This window comes from Alligator mississippiensis, unplaced genomic scaffold (genome assembly GCF_030867095.1).
Source record: "Alligator mississippiensis isolate rAllMis1 unplaced genomic scaffold, rAllMis1 scaffold_78, whole genome shotgun sequence".
Taxonomy (NCBI): domain Eukaryota; kingdom Metazoa; phylum Chordata; order Crocodylia; family Alligatoridae; genus Alligator; species Alligator mississippiensis.
This window is the reverse complement of record NW_026775419.1, coordinates 75,001-80,000: the sequence shown is the minus strand read 5'-3', so window position 1 is coordinate 80,000 and position 5,000 is coordinate 75,001.

Here is a 5,000-nt window from a genome sequence, read left to right as displayed (position 1 = left end):
AGGCACGGGGTTGAGACGGTGCCCGCAAGTCCCGATGGCGAGGCCAGGGGCGGGCGGACCTGGGGAGCGAGCGGAAAAGCCCATCGGCATCCATGGGGTTGACCTGGGGAGCCTAAATGCCCCTAGGAATACGTGGGGTGGAGCTGGGGAGCGGAAAAGCCCCTAGGAATACTTGGGGTGGAGCTGGGGAGCGAAAATCCCCATAGGAATACATGGGGTGGAGCTGGGGAGCGAAAAAGCCCCTAGGAATACATGGGGTTGACCTGGGGACCGAGAAAGCCCATAGGAACACATGGGGTTGACCTGGGGACCGAAAAAGCCCATAGCAACACATGGGGCTGACCTGGGGACCGAAAGAGCCCATCGGCATCCATGGGGGGGAGCTGGGGAGCGGAAAAGCCCCTAGGAATACATGGGGTGGAGCTGGGGAGCGAAAAAACCCCTAGGAATACTTGGGGGGGAGCTGGGGAGCGAAAAAGCCCTTAGGAATACATGGGGGGGGAGCTGGGGAGCGGAAAAGCCCCTAGGAATACATGGGGTGGAGCTGGGGAGCGAAAAAACCCCTAGGAATACTTGGGGTGGAGCTGGGGACCGAAAAAGCCCTTAGGAATACATGGGGGGGGAGCTGGGGAGCGAAAAAGCCCCTAGGAATACTTGGGGTTGACCTGGGGACTGAAAATCCCCATAGGAATAAATGGGGTGGAGCTGGGGAGCGAAAAAGCCCCTAGGAATACTTGGGGTGGAGCTGGGGACCGAAAAAGCCCATAGGCATCCATGGGGTTGACCTGGGGAGCGAAAATCCCGATAGGCATCCATGGGGTTGACCTGGGGAGCGAAAATCCCCATAGGCATACGTGGGGTTGACCTGGTGCCCGCCCCCCCCACGGAAGTCCGTATGAGGTTTTTGAAACGGGCCTTGCCCGGGCCTTCGATCCAGGAGGGCGGACACTTTCGGCGGTTCGTCCCGGTGGCTGGGCCGGGTGCCGCATCTACAATATAGCCAAGAAACGTTCGCGGAGATTTTCGAGAACACGTTTTTAAGGACCCTCAATGCCCATGTTCGGTTCCAGAAAGCCGGTCAGAGGGATCTTCGGGGCAGAACCCTGCCGTGCTGAGGGGCCAAACCCGAGTTTGGAGCCAGGTCAACGGGGAAAACCGGAAAAGGGCCGGAGAAGGCGGTCAGGCCGGGCGAGAGTTCCAGGAGCTCGGCCACAATTCCGATCTCGTCCCGGTCAAGGGCTCCGTGGAAGGGCAGCCCGGGGGGCGGGTCCAAGGGCCCCGGCAGGGACCCGGGCCTCCGGGGTCGGAGCCGAGGCACCCCGCCGAGGGGTGGTCGTCCCGGGCCAAGGCGGCGGGAGCCCGGGCAGGACTCCGCGGGGCAGGCCGGGCGGGAGTTCCAGGAGCCCGGCCGCGATTCCGACTTCTCCCCGGTGCCCTGCCCGGAGGCCGGGCAGGTCCGGGGGCCTTCGGCGCGGGCGGCGGGATGCTCCCGCGGGGGAGACGAGCCGTGCTGGGCCCCGGGAGGGAGGCCCGGGGTCGACCTGGCGCCGGGGCTCCGGCCCTGGAAGTCCCGATGAGGTTTTTCAAACGGGCCGTGCCCGGGCCTTCGCTCCAGGAGGGCGGACACTTTCGGCGGTTGCCCCCGGTGGCTGGGCCGGGTGCCGCATCTACAATATTGCCAGGAAAGGTCCGCGGAGATTTTCGGGGACACGCTTTTCGGGACCCTAGTTGCCCATCTTGGGTTCCAGGAGGTCGGGCAGGGGTACCTCCGGGACCGGACCGTGCTGCAGGAGGGGGTCAACCCCGGGTTTGGCTCCATGTCGACTGGAGCTCCGGCCCAGGGGCGGGCCGGGCGAGAGTTCCAGGAACCCGGCCGCGATTCCGGCTTCTCCCCGGTGCCCTGCCCGGAGGCCGGGCAGGTCCGGGGGCCTTCGGCGCGGGCGGCGGGCTGCTCCCGCGGGGGAGACGAGCCTCTCTGGGGCCCGGGAGGTTGGCCCTGGGTCGACCTGGCGCCGGGGCTCGGGCTCCGGAAGTCCGTATGAGGTTTTTCAAACGGGCCGTGCCCGGGCCTTCGCTCCAGGAGGGCGGACACTTTCGGCGGTTCGTCCCGGTGGCTGGGCCGGGTGCCGCATCTACAATATTGCCGAGAAAGGTCCGCGGAGATTTTCGGGGACACGGTTTCCGGGACCCTAGATGCCCATCTTGGGTTCCAGGAGCTCGGACGGAGGAACCTCCGGGGCCGGACCGTGCTGCAGGAGGGGTTCAACCGCGAGTTTGGCTCCATGTCGACTGGAGCTCCGGCCCAGGGGCGGGCCGAGCGGCTTGGCCGGGCGAGAGTTCCAGGAGCCCGGCCGCGATTCCGGCTTCTCCCCGGTGCCCTGCCCGGAGGCCGGGCGGGTCCGGGGGCCTTCGGCGCGGGCAGCGGGCTGCTCCCGCGGGGGAGACGAGCCGCCCTAACGCCCGGGAGGGAGGCCCGGGGTCGACCTGGCTCCCGAGCTCCGGCCCTGGAAGTCCGTATGAGGATTTTCAAACGGGCCGTGCCCGGGCCTTCGCTCCAGGAGGCCGGACACTTTCGGCGGTTGCTCCCGGCGGCTGGGCCGGGTGCCGCATCTACAATATTGCCGAGAAAGGTCCGCGGAGATTTTCGGGGACACGGGTTTCGGGACCCTAGATGCCCATCTTGGGTTCCAGGAGCTCGGACGGAGGAACCTCCGGGGCCGGACCGTGCTGCAGGAGAGGTTCAACCGCGAGTTTGGCTCCATGTCGACTGGAGCTCCGGCCCAGGGGCGGGCCGAGCGGCTTGGCCGGGCGAGAGTTCCAGGAGCCCGGCCGCGATTCCGGCTTCTCCCCGGTGCCCTGCCCGGAGGCCGGGCAGGTCCGGGGGCCTTCGGCTGAGGGCGGCGGGCTGCTCCCGCGGGGGAGACGAGCCGTGCTGGGCCCCGGGAGGGAGGCCCGCGGTCGACCTGGCGCCGGGGCTCCGGCCCTGGAAGTCCGTATGAGGTTTTTCAAACGGGCCTTGCCCGGGCCTTCGCTCCAGGAGGCCGGACACTTTCGGCGGTTCGTCCCGGTGGCTGGGCCGGGTGCCGCATCTGCAATATTGCCAGGAAAGGTTCGCGGAGATTTTCGAGGACACGGGTTTCGGGACCCTAGATGCCCATCTTGGGTTCCAGGAGCTCGGACGGAGGAACCTCCGGGGCCGGACCGTGCTGCAGGCGAGGGTCAACCCCGAGTTTGGCTCCATGTCGACTGGCGCTCCGGCCCGGGGGGCGGGCCGGGCGGGCAGGCCGGGCGAGAGTTCCAGGAACCCGGCCGCGATTCCGGCTTCGACCCGGTCGACTGCACGGCGGGCGTGCAGGCCGGCGGCGACTCCCAGGGCCCCTTCCAGGCTGCGGGGCCCAGCGGTTGGAGCCCGGCTACCCCGGCGAGGGGCGGAAGAACCTGCACGGCGCGGCCGGAGAACCCGGCATGCATGCGCGGGGCAGGCCGGGCAGGAGTTCCAGGAGCCCGGCCACGATTCCTACTTCTCCCCGGTGCCCTGCCCGGAGGCCGGGCGGGCCCGGGGGCCTTCGGCGCGGGCGGCGGGCGGCTTCCGCGGCGGAGACGAGCCTCTCTGGGGCCCGGGAGGTCGGCCCTGGGTCGACCTGGCGCCGGGGCTCGGGCTCCGGAAGTCCGTATGAGGTTTTTGAAACGGGCCTTGCCCGGGCCTTCGCTCCAGGAGGGCGGACACTTTCGGCGGTTGCCCCCGGTGGCTGGGCCGGGTGCCGCATCTACAATATTGCCAGGAAAGGTTCGCGGAGATTTTCGGGGACACGGATTTCGGGACCCTAGATGCCCATCTTGGGTTCCAGGAGGTCGGACGGAGGAACCTCCGGGGCCGGACCGTGCTGCAGGAGGGGGTCAAAACCGAGTTTGGCTCCAAGTCGACTGGAGCCCCGGCCCGGGGGGCGGGCCGGGCGGGCAGGCCGGGCGAGAGTTCCAGGAACCCGGCCGCGATTCCGGCTTCGACCCGGTCGACTGCACGGCGGGCGTGCAGGCCGGGGGGCGACTCGCAGGGGCCCTTCCAGGCTGCGGGGCCCAGCGGTTGGAGCCCGGCTACCCCGGCGAGGGGCGGAAGAACCTGCACGGCGCGGCGGGAGAACCCGGCATGCTTCCGCGTGGCAGGCCGGGCAGGAGTTCCAGGAGCCCGGCCACGATTCCTACTTCTCCCCGGTGCCCTGCCCGGAGGCCGGGCGGGCCCGGGGGCCTTCGCCGCGGGCGGCGGGCGGCTTCCGCGGCGGAGACGAGCCTCTCTGGGGCCCGGGAGGTCGGCCCTGGGTCGACCTGGCGCCGGGGCTCGGGCTCCGGAAGTCCGTATGAGGTTTTTGAAACGGGCCTTGCCCGGGCCTTCGCTCCAGGAGGGCGGACACTTTCGGCGGTTGCCCCCGGTGGCTGGGCCGGGTGCCGCATCTACAATATTGCCAGGAAAGGTTCGCGGAGATTTTCGGGGACACGGATTTCGGGACCCTGGATGCCCATCTTGGGTTCCAGGAGGTCGGACGGAGGAACCTCCGGGGCCGGACCGTGCTGCAGGAGGGGGTCAAAACCGAGTTTGGCTCCATGTCGACTGGAGCCCCGGCCCGGGGGGCGGGCCGGGCGGGCAGGCCGGGCGAGAGTTCCAGGAACCCGGCCGCGATTCCGGCTTCGACCCGGTCGACTGCACGGCGGGCGTGCAGGCCGGGGGGCGACTCGCAGGGGCCCTTCCACGCTGCGGGGCCCAGCGGTTGGAGCCCGGCTACCCCGGCGAGGGGCGGAAGAACCTGCACGGCGCGGCGGGAGAACCCGGCATGCTTCCGCGTGGCAGGCCGGGCAGGAGTTCCAGGAGCCCGGCCACGATTCCTACTTCTCCCCGGTGCCCTGCCCGGAGGCCGGGCGGGCCCGGGGGCCTTCGCCGCGGGCGGCGGGCGGCTTCCGCGGCGGAGACGAGCCTCTCTGGGGCCCGGGAGGTCGGCCCTGGGTCGACC